This window comes from Hemicordylus capensis, chromosome 5, assembly GCF_027244095.1.
Source record: "Hemicordylus capensis ecotype Gifberg chromosome 5, rHemCap1.1.pri, whole genome shotgun sequence".
NCBI lineage: Eukaryota > Metazoa > Chordata > Lepidosauria > Squamata > Cordylidae > Hemicordylus > Hemicordylus capensis.
Window position 1 is genome coordinate 59962534 of NC_069661.1, and position 13465 is coordinate 59975998.

Genomic DNA, 13465 nt, shown 5'->3' on the forward strand with positions numbered 1-13465 from the left:
ATCTAGGGGATATGGTCAGTTTAATGGTTTGTTGATTAGAGAAGTCAGCTAGGAAGATGGCCTCTGGTGTTCATTTTCATCCCTGCTAGTGGCTTGCTGTACGCCTGTCAAATAATTTTTACCATACTTCATATATCATCAGTAAAATGTGATTTACCTCTACAGCTCACATGTTTGCTCTATATTCCATACATTTCCTAGCCTGTGTGTTGATACTGTTCCAACATCTGGGTGGGCTGGAGTAGTTCTTCATGAGGCCTCATCTTCAAAAGTTTTAAAAATCCCAGTCTTACAAAAGGCTTTGAAAACAGTGGCTGCATTCACACGTAACATGAAACTGGAGGTGAAGGGGCCTCCGGTTTCAAAATCCTAACATCCGAATGTGGGGAACTGCAGTTATAACAGAAAATGGACCCACGGTTTCCCTCCCCAGTCTCTGATTTGTACCTTCGGTTTGTAGTGAGGTTCCCTGCCTGGACCTCTGGTTCTGTGGTGCCATATATTATATCCAAATGTGGCAATGCAGTCTGGCTGCTTTTCCAACGAGTTGAGGGAGGAAGCTCCTCCCCCACTCCGGCTGCTATTGGCTGCCAGGGCTGTCCTTCAGTAAAGAAGGAAGTTGAGTCAGCCAGTTCCTCCTCCTCTCTATAGTCTCACTGACTGCAGAGAGGGAGCTTTCTGTGATGTCTAGATTTGGACAGGAAAGTGGGGGGAGGGGGAGCGGATCCATTGGACCCACAGTTCTGCCTTATGTGTGAATACAGAAGCAAATGATGATCCGTTTGACTATATAAGAAATAAGAGGAGTGAGCCTTTTTGGTTGTGGCACCCCACTCATGGAATGCTCTCCATATGGAGATTTGCCCAATGCCAACTTTGATGTCTTTTTGGTCCCAGGCGAAGAGCTTTTTATTTACCCAGCTCTTATTTTCAGTGGTTTTAGTCTCTGATAAAAAGCTGCATTTTTCCTCTGCTATTTTATTATCAACTTGCTTTATATTGTTATTGGTTTATGTCTGTAAGCTGTACTGGAAGTGTTAATATTGAAGAGTGGGGTACACAGTGTAGATCGTGTGAAAGGGAGATATGTGAATCCAAACATTCAGTGGCACCTGGTGGACATACACCCAGGGAAACCAGAACTGACATCAGCTTTCTTACATGTCTGGTGATGCTTTTTCTCCTGTTCACACTTCGCGTGTTTACCACAATAATAATTGGTCAAATGCTAGTGAATCCATGGTGCTGAACACAGTATGAATCAGCTCTCAGAGAGACAGTCAAAACCCTAGACAATCCAGGGGAAATCTTCTTCCCCTTTCTCTAGCTTCTTTATCCAATAACTGTCTGATATTTTAATTCAAGCCTCCTTCAATTGTTTTTTTCTTTTAAAGATTCAATTATTTTAAAAATCCCAACTGAAATTTCAATTGAAACCAGCTTCCTCACTGAAGTTTTCTTTCATGATGAAATTTCAAGGCAGCTTTCATATAGTCGAAAATCAGAGACCACCCCAGCGAGCTGCAGCTGATTGATGCAGGATTGCAGGGTGTTTCTGCTGGCATCAGGGCTGTAACAGATCGGTGTAATTCAGCTTTTATCTTATAGGAAAGCCCTCTGTGAGAATACTGTGTGGTCCACTGTGGTGTGTTTTATGGACCTAAAAGGAGAGTTGGGCAGAGTTTCATTACCCCCAGAGGCTGCAAAATTTATGGAAGCTGACCTAACTTCAGCAAGACTAGACAGCTCTAAATTCTCATTCTGCCTTAAAGAGGTGCAGAGAACTCCCATATCATGCTGCTAAGGATCCTCTCTATGAAATAGCATTGATCCATGGCAACTTAATACCATATTAGCTCTCTTACTCAGACTCACAGCTCCTTCAGTCCTTATCTCTTGGCTCTCCGCCAGAATTGCAATGCAGAGGTTTTGCTTCACACATCAGAAGCCAGAGAAGTTTCCCAGTATTATGCTAATTGACAAAGGCAGCAGGGTAGCGACTTTTAATCAATTTGATTAATTGGTTTAAGCCCTTTCTGACTGAGCATCCCCAATCAGGTGACTTTTAAAAGAAAAGTTAATTATTAATAGAATTACCATATAAACACTACAGGTGACAGTCACCATAGTAGAAGTACCATTCTCTCTGACTCTCAAAGAGAGGCGATGCCTCTTCTAAAATGGGATCTGCTACAACATTTATGTGCACCATCTGAAAACACTGTGCTTTTCTCCTTCAAAACTATTATTTTAGTCATATATGCATTTATATAGAATTATTCCATCAATCCAATACAACTCATCTGCATGTTCAAGTGAGATTTCTTTAAACAGGTGGCAACTGGAATAGGCAGTAAATGCTCAGATGTCAGGTCATCCCACACAGCTTCTTCCATTCTTCCATTCTTCCAAAATGGCACTCTTCTGGCCTCTGTGCACGTATGGCAACCGTTTGCGGAGCAATGCTGACTATGAAGCATGCTGTGCTGCATGCGCAGAGACCAGAAGAGTGTTCCAAGTTGGAATGGGTTTGTTCTGTTCTGAGGTCAGAACAGGCACTTCATTTGAAGGGAGTTCTGTTCTGAGTTCGGAACACTCCAAATGGCCCTGTTCATGGACAGAATGTTCTGACATGTACCTATGTTCTTAGGTAAATATCATTGTAATACAATGGAAACAATGTCCCCCACCCAAACAAGCATAACACTTATATATTATGTCTGTGTATATGTCATATTAGCATGTTAGCACAGTCATCTCTGTTTCATGAGACAAGCAGCAGAGGAAGAGCTGTTCTGGGAAGAAGGCTTCTTCTTTGTCCCACAAATTATAGTGGACTCTTTTCTCTTCATCTCTAACTAGGTCCCCTGGTTAAATGTATCACTGACACAGAAGCCTAGTTCAGATCATCTCAGCAAATGAGGATATCATCTGAACCAGGAACCACAGTTCCCGAAATCTGATGTTACTGGGAACTGTGGTTTGTTCAAAGGTGAAACATTTTGATCTCTTCCTCTGACATGCAAAGAAAGTGGAAACATGCAAGACCATGTGGAAGGCAGGCATGCATTACACTGTTATGCAGCTACAGAGCCTCTCAATAATCCTTGTATCCAGTTAGTTTCTGTGAAAGAGTCAGAAGGTGTTCAAAGCCTGTAGCAATTAGCCAGGTGCTCTAAGGCTGGGAGAAGGGTTATCAGGTCTCAGGATAGTGGGGTTTTGGATTCAGTCAGGCATCTGACTTCACATCACCATCATTACTGAGCAGTTAGGTTTAATGCAATCATGTAATCATTTGTTGGGGTCAATAACTTCTGAATATGTTTTCTCAGAACTAGCTCCAAGTCTCATAAGTCAAAGGGAATTCAATACCTGTATCAGTTTGATAAACTTTAGTTAAATATGTCTATAATGCTATATGTAAGCTATTTTATTGGCTTTTGGAGCAATGAAATAAGAAGTAGACAAGTGTGTTGAAAGGTCTAAAATGATATAAAAGGTCTTATTGGAACAGAGAAGCAGGGAACATTTCATGATGAGCTTCTCACTCTCAGATAATTCCTATTCATTATCATGGGGTTTGCACAGGAGAACTTCCCAATAGACCATGACCTTTGAAGTTGTAAAAAACTTTATTATGATCTCAAGCATCAAAAGCTATCCACTTTCTAGAACATCTGTGAGTGGTTTTAAAATCTGACAATCCTAGATAATTTTGCACCCTACTGGAATCTGCTGACCATATGAAAAGACATTGCCATATAAAGTCAGTGATTAAGATGAAGTACTGGCTGCAGAAGCAGTAAGAGATTCAGTAAACCTGAAATTTTGGCAGAACGTGAACATTCAAAATAAACAGACCCTGATTTATACATTACCTTTGGATGGGTGCATCAGCTATTCTTGAAAGTGGAGAATGGCTTAATTGACACTTTTTTTCTTTCCTCAAGCACTGCCTGCAAAGTGTATTCAGTGTGCTGAAGTGAGAACACTGGGAAGTCATTTGTCTGCTAGATTAATTTTCATTTGCCATTTGTGTCAATTTATTAAATGAGTGGTGAAGCACCACTGTAGGAGCACACTGGCAGGTCTCCACAGCTTTTGGTCTCAAAAAGCTCATTCATATGACTGAAAAGTCAGTTGCTATACTTACCAAGCACCATGTTGATTTATTTGATCTACAAGCCACTTTCATTTCATAAGATGAATTCCACCCCAAAACATGGAATCCTAAAATCCTCATAGAGGTAGGTTCTGTATACAAAAGGAAGGGAATATTTCCTAATGGATTATTTACTGGAAACATTGCAAATGCAGAGACCAAACTACAGAGGAATGGTAAGTCATTCAGCATCTACAGGAAGAGTGAAGAACAAAGCCAAATGGATGTCCAATTACTTCAGACCTTTCCCTTAACCTAATCTGGATGAAAAGTTGAGGTTTTATCATAAAGGGAATGAACTGCAAACCAAGTGGATTGCAATACTGAAGAAATGGCACCAACATCTGTTTCTGTTCTTTACTGTAGAATCCCTCCAGCTGATAATTTGGATTGGAAGCAAATTGGTTGTTTTCATAGGTCCTTTTCTTCCCAGCTCAGATAAAACAAACCTCTCCTGTGGGTCTAATGGTTTGCGTTCTGAATTCTTGGTTTACATGGCAAGGATTCTCTGTATTATATTGCTAACACATTATCCATCTTGAAGAAAGGAAAACTGGCTAGGTCTTGGACAAGATTTCCCTGATTTAAAGTTCACTGGCCAGCTACATGCTTATGTAAAAGGATGAAAGTAAACCTCCTACAGGCAATGATAACTCAGAAAAGGCCTTTTAATTCTTTTCACCACAGACGAAATATCTAAGATGGAAAAATATCTCTGTCCTCTCAGCTGCCTCAGAGCATGATCTAGCCCTCCTTTACAAATAGCTTGGGATCAGTAGCACACAGGGGCATGACTACTAGTTGTACAGAGGTGCAGATGTCTCTGAGCCACCCAGCTATTGCAAAGAGAGAGGAATGCCCATCAATGAAAATCCCTGGGCAAAATAGCTGCACGTACAGCAGGTCACTACTAGCAACTGCCATACTGTCATGTTACATCAGCATGATAAGGCAACATTATACCAGTTGGCTGTGACTCTCCTGAACATAAATATAAAGTGTGTCGTCGAGCTGGTGTTGACTCCTGGCGACCACAGAGCCCTGTGGTTGTCTTTGGTAGAATACAGGAGGGGTTTATCATTGCTTTCCCCTGCACAGTACGAGATGATGCATTTCAGCAGCTTCCTATATCGCTGCTGCCCAATATAGGTGTTATACCAGTGCGGATTCGAACCGGCAACCTCTGGCTTGCTAGTCAAGTCATTTCCTCACTGCGCCATACATTGAGATATCTACCGATTTCCAGAGATCTTGAGGAGAATTCTGTGGGGAGTGAGCAGCTCTCTTGAAAAGGTACCCAGTTTAATGGAAATATAGAAGTGGAGCCTACAGATTGCACTGGCTGTTCCTGGAGCACACCTTTGTGTTTCTACAGTATTTTGTCCTTTTAGCTCCAATCTTGAAGTTAAATTTAAAAGTTTGGATTTTTTTTTTAACAAAATACATATATTAGATATTAATATATCTAATAGCCCTGAGCTATTCTGTAAGGGTGGTCTAGAAATTGAATAAATAAATAAATAAATTATCTATCTATAACTTAATTTTTAGGGTTCCCTAGTGAAAGTGAATATAGAACTAACTGCTTGAAAAAGTTAAACAATTTGTTTATCTAAATTTTCTTAAAATGGTATCAGACAGAATTCAATTATTGTACTTGCCCCCTGCAGGCTTTCCTGTTCAATTTGATCAGGGCTGGGCTGTGGGCAGCTGCCACTTGAGAGTTCAGAATCCAAAGTTGGTGTCATGGCCTAGCCCATCATGGCTCCTGCTCATAGTAGTAACTCTGAGTCAAACACTGAAGAGGCATGACCAACACTGACCTCAGCCCTGTATCAATCCCAAGCCAGAATGGGGAGAGTCAGTACCAGTAATAGGCCCTTGATCTGCCTCAGACAGACCCAAATCATGTGGCTAGTTATTCAGAGTGTTGAATGGAGTTCTGAGCTGAAGCAGGACTTGAGGTTGCAGAGGCAGAGCATGAAGGACGTCAAGAATAAGAGCTGATCATGTAAGCAAACAGTTCAGAAGCAAAGATCAGCAGGAATTCAATGAACAAAGTACGGACCAAGAAGCTGGAGTATACAGCCAGCAGAGTTGTTATTCCCACCACCACCATTTTCTTCTTCTGTCAGGATTACAGCATAGCAGGCCAAGAAAAGCCCATGAACACCACCTACTGGTAATCAGTTAACCTCCTCTAATTATAATTGTTTAGAGGGGCCAATAGCACATAAGAAATTCCAACAGGCACCTTGGCTTTCTGGAGAGTTTATAAGGGCTTCAGCCAGAGGCGTAACTATAGGGGGGGCAGGGGGGGCACGTGCCCCGGGCGCCATCTTTTCTGGTCACGTGGGGGGCGCTGCCATGACAAAAAAAATATTTTTTAAAAAAAAATTTAAATTTTTTTTGTTAATACAAATGTTTCCTGCTCAGTGCAGCAGCGCTGCAGCAGTCAAGGGAGCGCATCGGTGCCCCCTCCCCCACGAGCGGTCCCTTCCGCGCTGCCCGCCCCCCCATTGCTTTGCTGGCGCCTGGCGGCCAGTCAGTGGCCTGGCTTGGCGGCCGCGGCGGGCGCTTGTGAGGAAAAACCTAAGTATAATGTAGTATGTTGGGGGGGCACCATTTCAGTGCTTGCCCCGGGCGCCGTTTTCCCTAGTTACGCCTCTGGCTTCAGCTGATAGCAGGTCTCAGTCACATTACTGGCAGCAACTGGAACTGGTTCTAGGGTTACTCGTGACAAGACTGCTTGCTCCTGAGGAGGAGATTTCTCTACTGGCATTGTTGGGCAGCTGAGTGAGCACTTCTCCAGCACTCCTGGAGGTTGGCTGGAGCCTGATGGCACCATCGCTCCTGGGTGTGGGTGGGTTGGAAGCTTATTTCGATAGGATTCCTGGGAGTCTGGAGGAAAATCACAGGAAGTGGAAGGCTGTGGTTCTTTGAGGTCCTGGCCCAGGGAAGTCTCAGCAGGAGCTTCAGTGATCTGCTCCTTGGTTGGGGTCTCAGCAAGTGCTATACCAGAGAGTTCCTCAGGGGCCTGTCTGGAGTCTTCCCCAGTCTGAGGTTCTTCTTGGGCCATCTTAGGATCCTTCTCTGCCTGAGTTTCTTCAGGGACCATCTTAGATCCTTCTTTGCCTGAGGTTCTTCAGGGACCATCTTAGGATCCGCTTCTGATGATTCCCCCCTGAATTCTGTTGGGGTTCTCCTCCTCTGATGATTTCTCAGTGAGCATGCAGGGGTAGATCCTGACACCCTCCTTTGGATCATGATACCAGACTGGAACCTGAGAGAGCCCTGGGTTGTGGTCCCCTGACAAGGTTCCTTCAGAGCCTGAGCTCCTTGGGGCAGCACCTTTGGAACCTGATCCCACAGGACTAACGCTCCTCACATCTCTGAAATCTGTACACCATCACTATCAACAAGCTCAGCCGCAGCAGACAGAGTGGGAGAGGAGTGACAGACTCCAGAAGGCTGCACCTTTAAGGCTTCCACTCTCTAGCCAGAGAGGAGGAGCCAAGGAGGGATAGTCTTGGCTCAGAGGTACTTAAGGGCTCAGTCTGCCTCTGAGCTGTGCTGAATCACAACCTGTTCCTTTGGATCTCTCTAAGGTCCTGTAGATTTGCCTTGTGGGCAACCAAGACTGGGCAGTTGGGACTTGGAGGATCAAGGAAAGAACCAGATGTGGGGGTCACCAGGAGTCAGAACTGAAGCTGAAGTCAAAGCTGAGAAGATTAACCAGGATCAGAAACTAAGTGAGATACAGAGCTGAAGCCAGGAGTCAGATCCAAGCATCTGGGGTCAAAGCACCAGATATTGTAGACAATAATGAACCAGGAATCAAGGATACCTTGTTGCTGAGGTAAAGCTGTAATCCAAACAGGAAGCCTTTAGAGTCCTTCCTGCTGTGTCAGGACCCAGTGCCAGTTCAGGACTTGACAGCTTTATATTCTTGGAAGGTTGTTGTAGCCAGGGGTGTATCTATGGTAGGGCAGGCAGGGCATGTGCCCTGGGCTCCACTTGAAGGGGGGGGTGCCATTATTTAATTTTTTTTTTAAATGGCCACTGTGCATGCTCAAATGGCCTCTGTGAAGCCCTAGGCCATGCCAGGCCTTGCAGAGGCCATTTGAGCATGCACGGCAGCCATTTTGTTTTCAGTGGCCATTTTTTTTTTTAAAAAAATTCAATGGTCATGGCACATGCTCAAATGGTCCCTGCAAGGCCCTAGAGGCCAGTGGGGGTAGGGGGAACCATTTCAGACCCACCCCACCCCATGGCCTTTAGGAAGCCCCCCAAAGGGGCTACAGGTTTTATATATATATATATATAAAATATGTCACTGTACACATATTCAGCTTGGCACTATGTACAGAGAATCAAGGCTTGTGAATACTGAGCTGAAGCTTATGAGCTAGGATTGTATTCATTTGCTCTTACTTTGCTTCTTGTGATAAGTGAGTTAAACATGATGTCTTAATTATATGGCTATTAATAGTGAGTTTGTCTTTGAACCAGTGTGAAATCCTTACTATTAAGGCCCACTGGGAGTTTCTTGCTCTCTTTCTCTCATTTTAACTGTCTTTCTAGAATATATTCCAAGCAGTGACACAGTTTACTCTGCATATCCTTTAATTATTTTCAGAGTATCTGGGAAAAGTCAAATTCTCCATTTATCCAGGTTATGTTATCACTTATGTAATAGTGATGCTACAATGCATAGTAGAGAATTAGACAGGCATTTCTGTTTAGTTTCCCAAGTACACCTCCACATAGTCTTTGGGTATTTCATGAGCCCCAGCATACTGAAATTTGTTGTTTTCCAGCATTTTTTGGTCTGGCTATGACCACTGCTAAATAGTTTTTGAAATATTAAAAGATTAACAAGCCTGACTTGTATTTTTCAGCTGATATTATGGTAAGGTTATCTGAAAGATGGGTGTCAGATGTTTGGACAGGGGGTGCAATTTCAGTGCTTGCCCTAGGCACTATTTTCCCTAGATACACCTCCAGTCGTAGCTGTATTTAGGGTCTATGGTTTTCAGCCTCAGTGCAGGCAGCTTCTGACACATTTGTAGTCTTTGTGGCCCAATCTATGAAAGCAGACACCTTTGATAAACTTCTCACTATGTGTAAAACCAATTTAAGTTGAATTAGCATTAGCAATGTTGGGAGGTCTAGTGTAGACAGCTTTCTGGCTACCCTCACAGTTTTCAGCATTATAGTTGTCAGTTCTGTTTCAAGCCATCTGAGAAGCCAAGTGTCAGAAAAGGTGTTAACAACTAGCGGTCTGCCCACATCAAATTCTACACCAATTTAGCCTTATTGTTAGCAATAGTGGGAAATTATTCACAATCTTAATTTATGTTGAAAGATGAGAGCTACATTTCATTCAGAATTGAAGAGGGTTTTTTTTAAACTTATATTGAAAACAACTTCCCCAAAATGAAATGCTACATTAATTACATATGGAATTAATGATTGTTGTGAGACACAAATTGACTGTGGTGGTGGTGGGAGAACAAATGGCTATTTATTTCATTTGTTATTTATGTTGAGGGATTAGGGCTAACCAACTCAGATGTAGTCAAATTCATACACATGCTTGAGCTAAACCTTTGCCACACATTATGGCTCTGTGTGGGACCAACACATGAGGGGTGTGAGCAGAAGTATGCAAGCTAGCTATGCCCCCACACCTATGTGCTCTGTGGCTAGAGAATTTAGTTCTAGAGTGCAGTGAGAGATTCTTCCCATATTCAGCACTTGCCTTTTGACCACGAAGCATATTAGTATGGGAGGCATGACTATGGTATACTCCCATTTGTTCCTCTCATTATTTTCATTATTATTATTATTACATTTTATATCCCCGCTCTTCCTCCAATGAGCCCAGAGCGGTGTACTACATACTTAAGTTTCTTCTCACAACAACCCTGTGAAGTAGGTTAGGCTGACAGAGAAGTGACTGGCCCAGAGTCACCCAGCAAGTATCATGGCTGAATGGGGATTTGAACCCAGGTCTCCCTGGTCCTAGTCCATCACTCTAACCACAACACCACGCTGGCTTTCATGCATTGGTCCTCCACAGGACTATAGTGTATGAAGAGGACTCTACTCCCTCTGCCACTTCCTGTTGTTCTCCTCTCTTCCAGTCACTGATACACCAGGTGGATGCTTTTTTCTCTCATCACACACATATCTCTCTATCTATCTCTCTATCTATCTCTCTATCTATCTCTCTATCTATCTATCAATATGTTGTCAGCCTCACTCCCAGCATTACTAATGATCAATGAGTTTAATAAAACAAATCATAAAAACAATTAGTATAATAACAACAAAAACTAGCGGCAGCAGAATAGTTAAAAGAGAGAGAGGGAGGGAGAGAGAGCACCATCAGAAAAAAAAACCATTCAGCTAACATTTTTCAAAAGCCTGGGAAAATAGAATCTGGCAGCAAAAAGGCATGAGAATGGGAGCCAGGCAAGCATTCTGAAGACAGCCTCCCCTGGCCACCTAGCAATGGAAAGATCCAATTACCAGCTGCCTCCCCCTCTCCCTTCACAGGATGGAGCACCCAAAGAAGGGCCTCCGATGATTAATCTTAATGCATGGGCAGGGCTGTATGGAAGAAGGGTACATATGGAAGAGTTTATTTGTTATCCACTGTTATGATTTATTAGACTTATATACTGCTTTCCTCAGAAAGCTCAAAGAGGTAATCTTCATTACATTCACAATTAAAACATATTTAAAATGACAGTTACAATTATCACAACAAAAATATAAAACAGGCAGCAGAACATCATTAAAAAAAAAAAAAAAAAAAGACACTGCAGTCAGTCAGACTGCAGGGAATGCCCAGTGAAAGAAAAATGTTTTTACTTGACAGTGGAAAGCAGCCAGTGAAGTAACATGATGGATCTCTGGGGAGAAGGCATTCCACAGCTTAGGAGCCACTGCAAAGAAGGCCCTATCCTAGATAACCTAACAAATGTATCTCTGAGGAAGGTAGACCCAGAGTAATGACCCAGCAGAAGATCACAAAGCTCAGGCAGTTTCATTACATATGGGAGAATTGGACCTTTAAGTTTATCACAGACCACTTGAAGAATACCAGAAAAGAACAATTATGGAAAGAAGAGATATAAATGAGAATACAATTTTTCCCCATTAGCTTTGAGGTTGCTATGTGAAAGCATCACAATTGTAGGCATTAAGTCTGTGTACCAGATCAGGCCTGCATGATTCCATTATACAGAAAGCATCAACTGTGCATGTCTGGGTTTTTTTCAAGAAATGCCACAAAGGAAGAGATTAACTCATGCGTGTACAATATAACCATTTTTATATTTTGATATCAAAATTTTGATATTTCTTGATATTATTTCAAATGATTTGGAAAATCTCTGCTGTGCTAAACGGCATGATGAAAAGTTTCAACTGGCCAACACAGTGAATAAGGTCTGAGGTTCTTCTGAAATGCAGAGATGAAGTAAAACAAGAATACAATATCAAATTTATCGGGGTGTAGAGACACACTTTTTAACTTAATTGAAAACTTATGCAATAGGGGACCGCAAAATTTTCTGTGGCATTATGCTTAAACAGACAATTGCATAAGCTGTGTAAGTGAGCTATAATTGACAGAAATCGGATTGAACAAAGGATGGTTAGAATGCATAAAGTTGCTTGGGAGTTTGTCACCATTCTGCTTCTCTTCTGCCCATCTGCTCTTGTGGAGAAAGATGGGATGGAGAGGTCAATGAGCTCCGATTATGCTGGGAGCTCACCAGAGGAGGCATTCTTGTCTCCAATGTGTGTCTTTTTCATGTAGGAGGACTCCCTCCCTCCCTCTGTGTGTATGTGAACTACTATGTTATTTACACTCTGATTTATTTCTGAACTCTCTGTATTGACTCAACATGCTAGGATTCAAAATGGCTGCTGCAGTAACCGGCTTCCACCATAGAGGCAAGGCATTTTTGACATAGCCAAACCATATATAAGACTCATGTTATAAGGATGAAGACCACAGAATTCTGAGGCTCTCCCATCACGAGCTGGCAGGTTAACATATTTTGCATGCAATGTTCCATATTGGTGCCAGTCTGATTATCTTACTGTAATCAAAATTTGTATAGATGACATTATGTTTATTCTAGTCCCTTTCCCCGCTTGGTCTTCTTGTGCATAAACAGCTATACCAGTACTAAACAACTATAATTTTGCATTACAGACACAGATGTGGAGAAACCTGAGCCCTTCAAGAAGGTCAGTCAGGTCAAGCAATATCAAATTTTCATCACCTGATTTCTGTATATAGCAAAGAAAACCCCCATCCATCCAACAACATCAACTGACTCTTCAGTTTAACAAACCTGTGATAATGTTGGAAGAAGAAAGGGGATTGGGGCCAACGAAGAATTACTCCATATACATTTAGATTTAACCCAAGTTCAATTTTACATTGCATATACAGGGCATGTTACAAGCTTCAGCAATAAATGGTGTAAAAAAACAATTTACCCCTCTTTTGTTGAAATAACAAGCACAGTCCTTTTAAATTGTATTGAGTAGTAGTATTCTTTGTAATGAAGTTATCATGGTACTTTGCTTCAAGTAGTGACAGATCCTCACTGATATTACTTGAGGACCAGAAGTGGCTTGCCTCCCAGTGTTTGTTCCTTTCAATGACAATAGGTAAACAGAAGAAGAGTCCTATTGGATCAGATAAAACGTTCATCAGCTCCAGAATCCTATTTTCCACAGTGGCCAGGCCAATCAGATGCTTCTGGGAAACTCTTAACAAAGCAAACAGGCAACAGCCTTTACCTGCTGTTGCTCCCAGCAACTGGTATGTTTTTCGTGCCATTGGAGATGCCACTAAATCTCACTTGTTTAACTCACAAGTGAACTTGCTATGATCAGAGACTGGTGAAAGGAATTCAATCCAAGGTCCATTGCTTTCAAGAAGCTAATCTTCTCATAATGGAAATCAGGTTGTTATGAGTTTCTTGACAGATGTATGCACTTGCAGTGGTTTCATTTTTATTTGTACATCATTTTCCAAGCAACTGTTCTCATGTGTTCATTGCAGATCCTGAATGTCACTTTATAGTGTCTGTTAATTCAGTTGTCATATGTTGATTGTACCTAGATGGTAGATCAATGCTTGCTCCCACCCAGTTTACACTGTTGTTTTTTAAAAAACAAATGTCGCATCAAGATGTACTTAAGAGAACCTGAGAAGGAGTATCTTTCCATCCTCAGATTTAGACAAATTCATGCACTTTTTCGGACTTA

At 42.0% G+C, this 13465-nt stretch overlaps 1 long non-coding RNA gene across 2 annotated transcripts; it reads left to right on the top strand.

Moving 5' to 3' along the window:
* Window positions 1-7750: 7750 nt before the first annotated feature.
* Window positions 7751-12683, top strand: LOC128328299 (uncharacterized). 2 transcript variants are annotated; one of them, XR_008309127.1, is made up of 3 exons: window positions 7751-8021; window positions 12092-12229; window positions 12399-12683. It is a non-coding gene; the product is annotated as an uncharacterized LOC128328299 (long non-coding RNA). The 2 variants fall into 2 exon arrangements; XR_008309128.1 differs by lacking the exon at window positions 12092-12229.
* The last annotated feature ends 782 nt before the right edge of the window (window positions 12684-13465 follow it).